The sequence below is a fragment of the Miscanthus floridulus genome, chromosome 1 (genome assembly GCF_019320115.1).
Source record: "Miscanthus floridulus cultivar M001 chromosome 1, ASM1932011v1, whole genome shotgun sequence".
Classification (NCBI taxonomy): Eukaryota; Viridiplantae; Streptophyta; class Magnoliopsida; order Poales; family Poaceae; genus Miscanthus; species Miscanthus floridulus.
The window spans coordinates 194,419,630-194,435,191 of record NC_089580.1 but is presented as its reverse complement, the minus strand read 5'-3'; the positions used below and the strand labels follow the sequence as shown (position 1 = coordinate 194,435,191).

The window sequence follows — 15,562 nt, the reverse complement described above, 5'->3', positions numbered from 1 at the left end:
CTCAACGCCATGCACGCCACTACTTCCTACAGAGCCGCGCCATCCCACGACCGAACTAGTGGAGTGCGAAGCTTCAGCTACGACTCAACAGAAAGACGAAAACGTGGCCACCTCCTTGCGGACAATGCGCAAGTCAAGGGCCTTACATGACGCACCTCTAGCAGGTTCAGTTATTGGACTCTGAAACTCTGAAAAAACAAGACTCTGAACCTAGACTGAACTAACTGAATGAGCTAACATAGGTGAGCCCTGAGGCGTGGCTGCTGCTGGTCCAGGCGACGGTGACGCAGCTGGAATCGGTGATGTCGATGGAGCTGCACCAGGCACCGTCTCGGTGATGTACTCGACGGTGAAAGGCTCGTCATCGCCAAGGTGCACATCTGGGCTTGTCGTCCAGTCCCAACGCGCCGCCTCATCGAAGACGACGTCGCGCGAGATCACCACGCGCTTGGTCGCAGGGTCATAGCATCTGTACGCCTTGGATCCGCGCTCGTAGCCGACGAAGATCGTGGGTGTGCTCCAGTCATCCAGCTTCTGCAGCCCCGGCCTTGTCGCCTTGACATGCGCAACGCAGCCAAAGGTCCACAGGTACTGAACTGCCGGACGCTCCCCAAACCAGGCCTCGAACGGGGTCTTGCCATCGAGCGCCCACGTAGGAGCCCGGTTGAGGATGTGCACTGCGGTGTGCACGGCCTCGCCCCAGAAGAAGCTTGGGAGCCCCTTTGCCTTCAGGATGGAGCGCGCCATGCCGACGATCGTCTGGTTCCGGCGCTCCACCACCCCGTTTTGTTGAGGTGAGTACGGGGCAGTGAGTTGCCGTTGAACGCCACGGCGCGCGCAGTGTTCACTAAACTCGACGGAGGTGAACTCCCCCCCCCCCCGCGATCGGTCCGGAACACCTTGAGCTTTCTCCCTGACTCCACTTCCACGGCGGCTTGGAAGTTCTTGACAGCCGTTGCCGCCTGATCCTTGCTTGACAGGAGATGGAGCCACATATAGCGACTCATGTCATCAACGAGCAAGAGGAAATATCTGTTACCGCTTGGAGTTGGTGGAGATACTGGTCCGCACAGGTCGCCATGGACGAGGTCCAGAGCATGGCCCGCGCGCCGCTTCGCCTCACTGGGGAAAGGGCTCCTCCGCTGCTTGCCGGCGAGACAACTGTCACACACCTGATCAATGTGATCTAGGTGCGGCAGTCCACGGACCATCTGCTTGCTAGCGAGGGAGCGAAGCGACTTGAAGCTGATGTGGCCGAACTGCTCATGCCACCGCCAGGCTGCCTCCGAGCTGCGCGCCGCGAGGCACACAGGTTGCCCAATCACCAGCTCGAGGATGTACAGGCGGGTGCTGCCGCGCGGCACCTTGGTGAGCAGCTGTCGTGCCTCGTCGTAGATCCTCAGCGCGCCGTCGTAGAGCTCGATGCGGTACCTGGCCTCCTCCATCTGTCCGAGGCTCACAATGTTCGCCACGAGACGGGGAATATAGTACACTCCGGCAAGAGTACGGTGCTCACCATTCCTGAGGACGAAGATGATGGTGCCGCGTCCCTCGATCTCCACCACTGAATCGTCGCCGAAACGAACCGTTCCGGTCACGTTGGTGTCGAGATGCGCGAACGCCGAGCGCGAGCCAGTCATATGGTTGGTCGCCCCGGTGTCGAGCACCCACCGCCGGGCGTCCTTGTCGATGCGGGGCCCAAGCTCGGCGAAGACCTCCGCTTCGTGGATCTCGACGCGAGTAAACGACTGAGCCGAGAAAGTCGACGGTGCGGCGATGGTCGAGGTAGCGGTTGCCGTGGCCATCATCAGCGCCTGCTGCTCCTCACCTTCCGCTACGTGTGCCTTCTGCTCCCGCTTAGGTTTGCGGCAGTCCTTGGCGTAGTGGCCCTTGATGCCGCAATTGGCGCACTTGTCAGGGTTCCTCTCCTGAGGCTTCCCTGAACCGTCCTGCCCCTTGCCGTCACGTCCACCGCCGGAACCGCCACCGCGGCCACGGCGCATCTTGCCGCGCTTGTCGCTGCCGGAGCCATCGCCGGATTTACGCAGCTTGAGCCGCGCCATCCACTCCTCCTCAGTGAGGAGCAGACGACCTTGCTTGTCGACGTTGGACGACGCGCCCGTGGAGGCCGGCTTCTTCTTGCGCTGCTCGATGGCGCGCAGTCGACCGACTACTTCCTCCACCGAGAGCTCATTGACGTCGAGGAGCGTCTCGATGGAGTAAGCAATCTGCTCAAGGTGATCACGAACCACCTAGAGCATCTTCTTCATGATCTGGGCGTTGGTGATGTCGTGGCCCAAGGTGCGAATGTTGTTGGCGAGAGACATGATACGGAGCGAGAATTCGTCCACGGACTCACCCTCGTTGAAGCTGATTTCGCCAAACTATCGGAGCAGGTGATGGGTGTTGGCCTCCCGCACTCGAAGCACACCGACACGGACAGTCTTCACCGCCGCCCACGCCGATCGCGCCGTCCTCTTGCGGGCTAGGGAACCCAGCATTTCAGAGGGCACAGATCGCAGGATGGCGGCCATGGCGAGGCGATCCTCGTGGTACTCGATGAGCACCTCCTCCCCTTCCTCCGGCTCGACGGCGTGCCACAAGCCCGCCGCCTGCAGATTGACCTTCATGAGGAGCGCCCACTCCTGGTAGTTAGAGCGCGTGAGCATGGGGTACTGCACGGCGCCGTTGGCCTCCTTGACGACGCGCTCGATGATGACCTCGCCGCGACCGCGACGCCCACGGCGCAGGTCTGGCGACTGAGAAACTCGACGGCGCGGAGGGGGCGATGGCGACCAGCCGCCGGAAGCGGGGGCGGACATCCTTCCCGGACACTAACCTTGCTCTGGTACCAAATGTTGGGAACGCCGGTGAACTATCACGCCGGCGAACCTTGGAAGACGCACTCAGAAACACTCGATGGAGCACACGATGTTTGGTGCTGTCAAACTGACTGCATTTTCTTGTATACATGCACTGAATAAATAGCGATTACATGCATAAGTGGGAGGTGATCTCCCCTAAACGCGCGACACACAGCGCACTACAGTTCGTGCCATCCCACGACCCGCCATTGCCGCGCGCAGCTCCTAGATGCTGGCTAAACATAGCTACAAGCAAAAAAAACTGAATGCATGGACTAGTTACAGACTCTGACTCAGACGGCTAAGGATCGGTGTTGGCTGGACTATACAACATTTTGGTATCAGAACGAGCACCACTCCCATAGTGGATGCCACGGCGTACCGGCGCATCATAGGTGGGCTGAGATACCTTGTTCACACACGGCCTGATCTGGCCTATGCTGTGGGCTATCTGAGCCGGTTCATGGAGACGCCGCATGAAGAACACCTGGTGGCGGTGAAGCGAGTCCTCCGCTATGTGGCGGGGACACGCCATCAAGGTCTCTACTACACACGTAGGGAAGAAGGACGAGCACGGTTGAGAGGCTTCAGCGACGCTGACATGGCCGGGGACATCGACACCCGGAAGAGCACCACCGGCATCATCTTCTTCCTCGGCGGGAACATCATCACCTGGCAATCGTCGAAACAAAAGGTAGTGGCTCTATCCTCATGCGAGGCTGAGTACATTGCTGCGGCGACGGCGGCTTGTCAGGGTGTTTGGCTTGCCCGGCTTGTCAAGGACATGACCGGCGTCGAGCCTGGAGCACCGGAGCTTAAAGTGGACAATCAGTCTGCTATAGCTCTCAGCAAGAATCCCGTGCATCATGATCGGAGTAAGCACATTGACACAAGATTCCATTACATCCGTGAATGCATCGACGAGAACAGGATTGTCCTGGGGCATGTTTCAACAGAAGAACAACTGGCGGACATCCTAACCAAAGCGCTAGGGCGGGTGCGGTTCTTGGAACTGCGTGAACTAATCGGCGTCGTGACGATCGGTGGAGAGGGCATGAACTAAGGGGGAGAAATGTTGTATAGTCCAGCCAACACCAATCCTTAGCCGTCTGAGTCGGAGTCTGTAACTAGTCCATGCATTCAGTTTTTTTTGCTTGTAGCTATGTTTAGCCAGCATCTAGGAGCTGCGCGCGGCAATGGCGGGTCGTGGGATGGCACGGACTGTAGTGCGATGTGTGCCGCGTGTTTAGGGGAGATCACCTCCCACTTATGCATGTAATCGCTATTTATTCAGTGCATGTATACAAGAAAATGCAGTCAGTTTGACAGCACCAAACATCGTGTGTTCCATCGAGTGTTTCTGAGTGCGTCTTCCAAGGTTCGCCGGCGTGATAGTTCACCGGCGTTCCCAACATTAAGCTCACCCTGCATTTTCGTATGCTGATATGTTAATAAATTTCTTCAACTTTCCCTCCGACGTAGGCTGGCATTTCCGTGCAAGTTACTTTCTTTCCGTTTTCTTTCTTTCTCCCAAAGAAGAAGAAGAGATAGAATCAGTTATGTGTTGTTCTCAATGATCATGCTCTTACCCGAAAGCGAGAGCACAAATATCTCCATGAACAGCATTAGCGTCATTTTAGGCCTCAACCCCCTGCAAGAAAAGAGGCAAGATCATGCATAACTCATGAGCACTTGATCGAATAGGGTTCCAAAAACTCAGAGCACATCGCCCACTCTTCATCGCAACTAGTCCTTGTTGCCAACCGGCCGAAGAGGGCTGAGCTGAGCTGAGCTTACTTCTCCTGGTAGTAGGCGAAGGGCCAGATGAGGACGGCGACGAGCAGATGGCGGTAGGTGATGTAGACGTAGGGGTTGAGCCCCTGGTTGAAGGCGGCCTCGGTGATGAAGTACGTGAGCGTGTAGCACAGCTGCGCCAGCACCATCAGCACTTGCGGCGCGTACCGCACCCACAACCCTCCTGCGACCTCCAGCAGATCCATTCCTTCCTGCAGCACAACTAGTAGTAGTGCACCTCAGCTCAGCTCAAGCACTACAGGCAATTGAGCAAAGCTGGATCGGTTGTGGTAAGAGCGGAGCAGGCTGGTTTATATAGGCAGGTAGAGGTAGCTCGTGTGCCTTGTGGTGCCGTGCCGTGCCGTGGGCTGGTGAAGAGAAGTCCTCATCATCCCTCTGCTCAATCCGCTCCCACCCAGGCCACTACTGCCTGAATAACCGATGCATGGTGCTGTCACCGTGGATGTAGCCTGATAGGTGATAGCTACGACCTGAACGTGCAACAGCCAAAACGGCAAGCTGGAAGCGCCACAAGGCATTTCGCAATGTCCTCTTCTTCTCTCTCGGCTTCCTGAAGAAGCAGCAGGAACTTGTCGCCGGTGTCGGCATCGGCATCGGCTTGGATGTGCCGAGCAAAATGCTAATCCTGGGAAGGACGTACAATGGGTGGGAGGATATGAATATGATTACAGAATAATACAGACGATAGCTATGTTGTCTATGTTGGCTTTCTACAAAAGCTGGGTTTACTTGTGTCAAAAAAAAAAGATGGAAGAAAACTGATGGTGTGTGCGTGCGTGTGTAGTGTTCGTAATTAAGATGATCTGGAGTCGTGCGAAAGCTGAAATCCAAGTGCTCCTGGACTCCTGGTAGACTTGCACTAGCAGCAGTGCTGACGCTTTCGGTTTTGGCCCAGTGTTTGTAGCGGGAAAGATGTGCGGATATCATGCATGTGCGTGCGTGGCCTGGCCCCCTTCAGATAGAGAGGTGCTCTGCTGCCGTGTTGAGCTCCAGTCTGGGGTAGCTATGCGTACAGTTTCGCTGCACGATGACAGTGCAGTCTGTTGCAGGTATGCTATGCCTTGACGTGTCTGCTTTCCAGTTGCCAGCTCGGTTCAGAGCCAGGAGATTGATGGAACGCTGGGGTGTTTCGTTACTTTTAAGTCATATCGGATGTTTCACAATAGTTTGCAGCATTAAACACAGACTGATTATAAAACTAATTGCACATGTTGAGACTAATTTGTAAGACGAATCTATTAAGCTTAATTAGTCCATAATTTGACAATGTGACGCTACAGCAAACATGTACTAATTATGGATTAATTAGGCTTAATAGATTCGTCTCGCTAATTAGTCTACTCCTGTGCAATTAGTTTTATAATTAATTCAAGTTTAATTCTCTTAATTAACATCCAAACGTCCGATGTGATACGGACTAAACATATTCGCTGATAGAGTGGGGATCATCTCCTCTCGTCTCTTCCCTAATGCAGGGGTGTTTGGATCAGGAACTAAGGTTTAAGAGGTGTCACATCGGGTGTCACATCGAGTGTTCGGATAGTAATAATAAAATAAATTACAGAAGTTGTCAGTAATTCACTAGATGAATTTATTAAGCCTAATTAATCCACTATTAGCACATGTTTACTGTAGCGCAACATTGTCAAATCATAGAATAGTTAAGCTTAATAGATTTGTCTCGTAAATTAATATCAATCTATGTATTTAGTTTCGTAATTAGTCTATATTAATACTTTAAATTAGTGTCCAAATATCTGATACGATAGGGACTGAAAATTAGAAGGGGAAACCCATGCTGCAGTGCTGGAAACAAGTGGTAAAAAAAAAATTCAAAAGAAGCGGACACAGGTATCCTGCGGGCCTGTGTGTGCTTATATGATTTTTGTAAAAGCTGACTCCGAATTTTTTAAGAGGAAAGCAAAACGGGAAAGCCAAAACACTAGCACGGCAAGTGCTTTCCGCTCGAGACTGCTCGCTCACCGCTGCTCGATTTGCTTAAAGCCTGAGCCCCGTACATTAAGCACTTAAGCTACCTATCCTTCCGTGTTATTATTAATCTGCAACGCCTAGCTAGCTTAGGTTTCTATGGAGCATCCACTTAACTTAATCCATGCCTTTTCTATTACGGTATTACCTCTTCCAATAAACTATCACAGATTAACTTGTGGTCATTAAGCGCTTGCGGGTCGGTAAATTTCAGCATGCAGACGGAAGCTTGTTTCATCTGCATGAGTGCACTCAACACTTCAACAGCGAGATGCTGGCCGCTCACAAGGCCGCGACGTGCGCACGCATCCCACCAAACCGGATCGCCGGATTGCCTTTCGCGTGCAATACAACGGTGCGTTACTGCGCTGCAAGAGCAACCGAGCAAGAATCCCCCGATAGGACGCCGGATGTAGCCACAGCTTTTGTGCAAAAGCTAGTCAGGTCAGGTACGATGACGATGAGTGAGTGGCGAACATCTCTAGTTGGCGGAGTCGCGGAGAGAAGAATGTGGGTGGCCTCCAGGTTGGCGTAGTGTGTGTGTGTCATCGAACAATTGGCAATTCTGACTGTCTCTTCTGTTCTCCTCCCTGTTCTGCTGCTGTGGTTGCGTCACCGCCGGCCGTGTTGTCGATCTCTGCGACTGCGTAGAATGGAATCCGTCGCCGTCCGGGCGAATAACTGAATCTGTTCCCTGCCGGCAGAGAGAATTTTGGTTGCGCCCCATTTGTTCCCGGCCAGTCAGATGGTGTGCATTGGGCTCAGGTTCAGATGAAACCTGAGAGGTCTTTATTTCCTGGACAACCAAAAAGCGGCTGCAAGTTTGCCCTTTGGAGTTGGAACAATATAAATGCGAGGGCGAAAACGATCTCATCTCATGGCGCGCGACGATGCTTCATGGTACAGTTGGTCAGTGGGCAGGGGCACCCGGAGACAGATCCGGTGGCGGCGGTGGATTCGGCTATTTGCCATGCTCCCGGCAACATTTCAGTCAGAATCTGAATCCGGAAAATACTCTGCTGCGGCAAGTTGCGATGGATGGCAGGCATGAGGCATTCAGCACCTTGTTCTTCCCTCGCAGGAAAACGCGATCGAGGATTGGTGCTCAACGTCCGCTGCAGGCACACCGGGGTCCAGCGTCCACGTTTTTTTTTTTCGTTTTTTTTTGGGCCGCCAGGATACGGTTGGTTGGGCGATCGAGCGAACGTCTAGCCATCTCTCGTGACCGTGGCCAGGAGACAGGAGCACTGAAACAAACAGAGCCCAGACTTGTGGCTACTGTGCGTCGTGTAACTGGGCCTGTTGGCTCGGCTGTATGTGTTGGTATGGGCCGTGTGGGCCTGAGTAATGAGAGTGTGTGAGGTCATGGGCCAGAACTCTGGAGGCATGAATAGGTTCCTTCTATGGTCGTGCTTCGATCTTTTGCCAAGCGCTGTGGGTTTCCTCATCGGAAAAAAGTTGCATGGAAACCGTATCCAGCCAGTGCCGTGCATATATGGCTCCGATGATCGACGCGTGTCCCACTAACGGATCAGGCTCGCGACCTGGCTCAGTCAACCGAAATCAGATGCTGGAAGCAATGGGTGTTTGGTATCCTAACTTACTTTCTTCTGGCCTGGCTAGGGAATAAGCCAGGCTAATCTAAGCCTGTCTCTAGTAAGTCATGATATACTTGTTTGGTTGCATACATTATCTAAACTTAGATAGCGTTTAGTATGTTTGGTTGGTTGATTTAGCTTGGATAGAGTCACCTCTTTTTTCTCAGGTAAGTTCACCACATTTGACACCATTTGTCGAACACGTGGTGCGCGCCACTTCTCACGAACGCCATCAGAGGGCCTGCAGCAGCTCAGCAAGAACACAAAAGCCATGGAAGATAGCACCTGAAGCAGCCCATCATCTCCTCCACTGCACTTGCCCATCTACGACTCCACTGCTTCCTGCAGAGCACCTGACGAGCACCTCACGACGAGCACCACATGGACACGGACACAACTTCCTAGAGAGCAACACCTGACGAGCACGGAGAGGCCGTCGCGGCCTCCAGGAGAGCACCTCGGCGCCGCCACCACCGCACACCAGCACCACCGCTCACCACAACAGCACGCATCGCCGCCTAGCACGCCACCACCGCACACCACCACTGCACGCATCGCCACCACCACACGCACCGCATTGCGGCCTCCTCCTCCGGCGGCGCCGCCACCACCGCACGCACCGCCGTTCGGCCTTGGGCCGCACGAGCCCATAGGAGATCTGGCCAGCGGAGTTCGTCGAAGCTCGAGGACGGCGTGTCCTCTTTCGTCTTTCGTCGCCATTAATGACCACTTCCACTCCTCTGTCCGCTCAGGGGAGTGGCGGTGCCGAATCTGCGGGGTGGTGACGGTGCTGGCGCGGGGGGGGGGGGGGGTGAACTCGGTGAGGGAAGACGCTTCCTACTGTTCCGGAGGCGGCAGTTGCGGCGCTGGCGCTGTGCCATCATAGCGCGCAAGCACCGGAGCAGCAGCCTGCAGCGTCATCGCGCGGACGAGGTGGAGATGGGACGGTCGCCGCACGGACGCGCCCGATCAATGCACGAGGTCAATGCCTAACCCGGCCGTTGGGCCGAGAAGCAGAGATCAACACTAACAATCTTCTTTTTAATCTCATCTCATTATTTAAACTTAACTTACTTTATCTTTTTTTATTTTATCTCAGATCAGTGCATAAAGCATGCTTCATCGTCACAGTCAGTGCCATTAGATCAACAGCTATAATGCACCTCTCTGTTTTGAAACAGATTCTCAACTAGGCCCTTATTGTCCAGGAATCATAGGCTTTTCCTTAAACTCATGTCGGCTAAGTGTTATCTAAACACGTTGGGTGGTAAACCTTTTGTAAGTGGATCCATAAGCATCTTTTTTTGTACTTATGTGCTCAAGACTAATTATATGATCTCGGACTTTGTCTTTCACAACATAATATTTTATGTCAATGTGTTTAACAGCACCAGTTGACTTATTGTTGTGAGCATAACATACTGTTGGATTATTATCGCAGTATAACTTGAGTGGCTTATGTATGTCGTCTACCACTTTCAACCCGGACATGAACTTCTTCAGCCAATTCATCTGTCTTGTGGTCTCATAACATGCTACAAACTTAGCATACATCGTAGACGATGTGAGTGATAGTTTGCTTGGAGCTTTTCCATGATATAGCTTCTCCTACGAGAGTTAATATATATCTGACGTGGACTTTCTATCATCTTCCGCATAATCTGAATCTGAATACCCCTCTACGTGTAGGGAATCAGATCTTTTGTACGTTAGCATGAGGCCTGTTGGAGCAGGTGAAGGCTTACAATTTTGTATACTGTATTTCTTTAGAACCTTTTATAAGTATGCCTTTTGTGATAATCCTAAAACCCCCTTTCTTCTATCTCGGTGAATCTCTATTCCCAGAATGAACAAAGCTTCACCGAGATCCCTCATATCAAAATTCGAGGACAAGAACTTCTTCATTTCTAGTAGTAGATTAACATCACTTCTAGCGAGTAAGATGTCATCCACATACAAGATTAGGAAAATGTATTTTCCATTCTTGAACTTTGCATAAACATAATTCTCCTCTACATTTTCTTAGAACATAAACTTCCTTATTTTACTATCAAACTTTAAATACCACTGTCTTGATGCTTGTTTTAATCCGTAAATGGATTTCTTCAGGCGGCATCATATACATTCTTTTCCTTCCACAATAAAACCTTTTGATTGTGCCATGTAAACATTTCTCTCTAAATCCCCGTTTAGAAATGTCATCTTTAGATCCATCTGATGTAATTCAAAATCGCAATGTGTTACGAACGCCATTACAATTCTAAAAGAATTCTTACAAGAGACTGGAGAAAATATCTTATTGTAATTTATGGCTTCTCTTTGCGTGAAGCCTACTGTCCCTTTGGAGTCATATTTAGTTTTATAGACCTATTTACAGCTTACTGTCTTGGCTCCTTTAGGAATTGCTTCTAAGTCCCAAACACCGTTGGTATTCATTGATCTTATTTTATCTTGCATGGCTTCAAGCCACTTTGATGAGTGAGCGCTTCTCATGGCTTCTTCAAATGAGGTGGGATCACCCTTCATTTGAGATTCTTCACATTCATAGACTTTGTAGTCATCAGAAATGGCTAGTTTCCTGACTCTTTGAGACCTTCTAGGAGCCTCGTTAGTTGACGCTTGTTCTATATGAGGCTGTTGTTGCTCTTCTTTATGTGTGACAATGGGTTCTATAGGATCCTAAAGGATAGGTTCCTCATGTTCATTCATTGTCGCCACGGGAGAACTAACAATAGGTGCTGTTACTACAGTGTCTTGTACTGTTGGTGCAGCAACAACAGGTAGCGTGAAGGATGGCTCTTGAACCATCGGAGTAGACTTGGCTTAATGGACCGGTTGCAAGCGTGAAGGACAAGTCGGAGGCTTTGGAGTGATGGACCACGTGGCAGTGAATTTTAAGCAAGACTTGGTGCCGATGGACGAAGGCAACGGTGAAAAGCAAGTGATGTCAAGATCGATGAACCAATATAATCACGTGATGATATGAAGTGGATCATATCATTGTTGATCCTGTTGGTGCATGTGCTGCATCAACATTGGAGGAGATGGAATGGAATGCGCAAGGCAAAGGTATAACCTAGGGCATTTCATTTCACCGATCATAGGTGTGTAGAGAAGTTGATGACCAGGTTTAGGATAGATGACCGTACTATCAAGAGGGGCAAACTTGTTTGCATATCGGTCATCTAGTGCCACTTGAGTGATCTAACTTTGCATCGTCGCTAGGATTGAGTGGCGTGGCAAGTTGAGTGGCTAATCCTTTGAAAAATGATTGTGAAAATGCTAACACACATACACATGATGGTGTACACTTAGTGGTGTTGGCACATTTACAAAGAAGATGAAGTTAGAGTTGATGTGGATCAACTCGGTGATGGAACAGAGGTGAGAAGGGTTTGAAACTCCACCGGTGGAGTGTCCGCCTATAGAGTGCGGATAGTTCGATGGTGCCACTGGCGCACTAGACAGAAAAGATAGAGTCTCATAAAGTGCACTGGACGCTGGTCACATAGTGACCGGATGCTGGGGCCCTACGTTCGGTCAATGGTGACAGACAACATGCAGGCGTCGGTCATCGACCGAACACTAGCGCTGGAAGTGACCGGACGCTAGCCGTATGCGTCCGGTCAAGGTGACGTGTGATGACACTGGTAGAGCAATGTTGCTGGAGGTGACCGAACGCTGGTGCTGTGTCCGATCACGACCGACCAGACACGTCCGGTCATGTCCAGTACCTTACTGGAAATGACCGAACGCTGGGGTTGCTACGTCCAGTCAGTTCAAGCTGGGGCGTCCGGTCGTCAGATGATCGTTGAGATCGGATGAACAACATTTGAAGAAGGGGACATGTGGCATGCATCGCATGACTGGACACTAAGGTCTAGCATCCGATCGATCAGACCGGAGCGTTCGGTCATCCTGACTTTTGCCCAGTGAAGGGGTAACGGCTCTATTTGTTTGTGGAGTTATAAATAGAAGCCATGGTCGGCCTTGGGCCGTGAGTTGAGCACACTAGAGCCTTGGTGGCTTGTGTAGTAGTGCTTAGAAGTCCTCCATCTCACATATACTTGATAGTGATCATTTGATTGTGTGAGAGAGCGATTCTAGTGTGATTGCATCGAGTGGCGCTAGGTGATCGAGTTACAAGCCAGTGGTGCTTGTTACTCTTAGAGGTTGCCACCTCCTAGATGGCTTGGTGGTGGTCTCCGTCGAAGCCCGCAAGAAGCTTGTGCGGTGCTCTAGAGAAGAGCTTTGTGAGGGGCATTGTGCTCGCCTTGCAGGAGTCGCGAAGAGCAACTCTAGTTGAGCGTATCATTGAGCTACCCTCACTTTTGGGGTAGGTTCTTGCGGTGCCCGACGTGTGGGCTTATCGGGTGTTGCCAATTAGTCGCCGAACCACCAAGTGAGCGGTCGACACAATGGAGACTAGCGTGTTGGCAAGCACGTGAACCTTGAGAGAAAAATCACTGTGTCAACCTTGTTCTTCCCGTTGGTTTGCATCCTCGTTACATAAGCTTATAATTACTTTCATATATATTGTGCTTGTGTAGTTGCTCTTGTAATTAGTTAGCTTGTGTAGCTTACTAGTTACCTTCTTGCTTGTGTAGCATAGAAGTAGCTCCCTTGTGTGGCTAATTTGGTATGTGTAATCTTGTTAGTCACTTTGCTTAGTTTATGTAGCTAAGTATTTATGCTCTCTAATTTGGCATTGGTTGCCTTGTTATTAAGCATTGCTAGTATGCATTAGGTGGCTTTGTGCTTTTGCTTACTAGCATGTATAGGAGCTCCATTGCTGCTTAAAGTACTAGTGGCATAGGTTTGTGTGACCTTGCTCCTAGAATTGGTTAGGTGAGCTCTAGCTAGCCCGACACCTTTGTTGCTTGATTAGTATCTTTGGAAGGTGCTAGAGAATATAGATAGAGGGGTGTAGTCTTGGCTAGACCGATCGTTTTAATTTCGCACTTGTTTCGGTTAACCGACGCGATTAATTTTAGAAAAGACTATTCACCCCCCCTCTAGTCCGCCATCTCGACCCTATAACCGGGCCCACTGGCTCAGTAGGAAACGAAGAGGTAAGTGCTAGGTCATTCTCGAACAGCGCAAGTGCCAACTCATACTTCTCTCGCCATACACGATAGTTGCCCTGTTCAAGAGGTGGAATGTGTGAGATGGATGCCATAGGGTTTAGTCCTGAAAACATCATAAGAGAAAGTGAGAAAACATGACATAACAATTGCATGCCGTAATTTAACATTGGTCAAAATTAAAACATACAATATGTTTCTACATTAATTCTACATCACCGTTGGGCAGAAATAGAACTAATGCATGAAAAAACTCATGAATAAAAAAAATTATAATATTGCTATTATCAACGTTGGTAAAAAAAATAACAATATCATAATTTACTGAATACTATAACTACTCTTCAAAATTAAATCCTCCCGTTGGTTCGAATTTAATTAGAAGATAATAAACATCAACTTTGCAACGGAAACATAAAAAAAACTTAAAATGATATTATCAGAAGCATTTCATTAGTACTTATCTACTCTCCGAACAAATTTTTCTGTTGGTTCAAATTTGAGAAAAGATCGAGACATCTAAACTTAATAAAATTCATAAAAAATGCTTCTAAAAATAATTAAACAAAACTGACTCAAACTCAGCGCGCGGCCTAGCGTGCAGCGGCAGCACGCGGCCCAGCAAAATGCCCACGCAGCTGCGCCGCCTTCATGGCCTAGTGGCCTGCTCGCACTGCGTCCCAGGCCGCAACCTGGCCCCGAGCCGAGAAACTTCTTCCCCGCCTGGGCCAAATCTGGCCCGTGCAATCTGAGCCATTCAATCTTATCGGACGACTGGGAGGAGATTTCAGAATAACAAACCCCCACCGACCGCCAGACCCCAAAACCCTAGCTTCATTGCTCATTTTCACCTTCTCCTCTCTTTCGCTGGCGGCGCTCGAAGGCGACAGAGCGGCTACCGCGCGTGGCAGCCGGAGGAAGGCGACGACACCACCGTGAGGCCTCTTGCCGGTGCGCACGCTCGCCCGAGGGTGAGCGTGCCGCCGTCGAGCGGTCGTGGGACGGTGCCCTAAACCCTGGCCCATGTGTTGGCAAAACAGCGTCATGCGGTGGCTCGGCTTTTGTTTCCCACGTGGCGCCATCCGGCGACTGACGGTGGCGGCCAGTAGGTGAGAAAGGTAGGTCCCTCTGGGCCTCTGTTCTTAACTCACTTTAGGTTAGGGTTTCAATCCATGTTGACTCGAATCCTCTCCTTCTATTTTCTACCCCGATCTAGATTTACACATTAGGTAAGGCTCATCTAATACCAATGATAGACATAGTGGATTACCTAGACATAGATCTAGCGGGTACAACCTTACATACGGGATAAAACTTCTTAGAACATGATCTAGAGAGAGAGAGAGGAAGGGGGGGGGGAGATGTCACCGACCATCTGTGGGCTTAGAGGAAGAGCTCGCTATAGCCATGGCAAAAGTGATCCGATCCAGGTCAGCGGTGTCGCAGTAATGGTGTTGAGGTCAGTCGTAGTGAAGTGGTGGCACAGAGGCGACGGTGAAGACATCAGTGGAGCTTCCCATCGCTGGCTACGCTCCTCACTAGATCGGATTGGGTTTGTCGGAGGGTGTGGTGGCTCACAGTGAACCTCGTATGAGCCGGCCTCCACCTCTCTTTATAGCACAGTGCGACGAGGGGCCCACCAACCATGTAGGGTTGGGCGCCCCTAATCAGGGCATGAGGTCAAGGCCCAACTTGGGCGTTGGGCTGAGTTGGAGAGATCAACACTAACAAGGTGAAGAAGGAGCGGTGTCGTACGATGGCGAGACACGGTGAAGGAGTTGCGAACCGCATGGGAGGTTAGGCGAGCCTTGGCTCAAGCCTGGCCCCAATAAAACGACCTCCGCCTTCGTTGTTTCCTAGCCAGGCCCTCGAGTGTACGGATGTCCCCCTAGGCTAGGCCCAGCCCATGTATAGCCAACCAAACAGCCTAAAGTTGCCCTAGAGAACCAGGCCAAGGTTTGGCCACCCGATCAAACACACCCAATGTCGTCTGAGACGGCTCTATCTAGGAGAGAACCAAACACGCCATGTGTCACCTACCCTAGGCTAGGAATTAGAATTAAAAGCTTGTTTAGATGTCTAGTCTACTTATCTATTCCTGTGATAGCAAGTTTTTCTTGCTGTTGCAAGAGAGCTAAATTGTGAAATTGGTTCTCATGGCCTAGCAAGGTTCTTGTTATCCACGCTAGCAAAACTTAGGCAGCCGTGTCCA

At 50.8% G+C, this 15,562-nt stretch overlaps 1 pseudogene; it reads right to left on the bottom strand.

Moving 5' to 3' along the window:
• LOC136469286 (WAT1-related protein At5g07050-like) overlaps positions 1 to 4,928 on the bottom strand; it is a 42,276-nt pseudogene extending 37,348 nt beyond the window's left edge.
• Between the last annotated feature and the right edge of the window lie 10,634 nt (positions 4,929 to 15,562).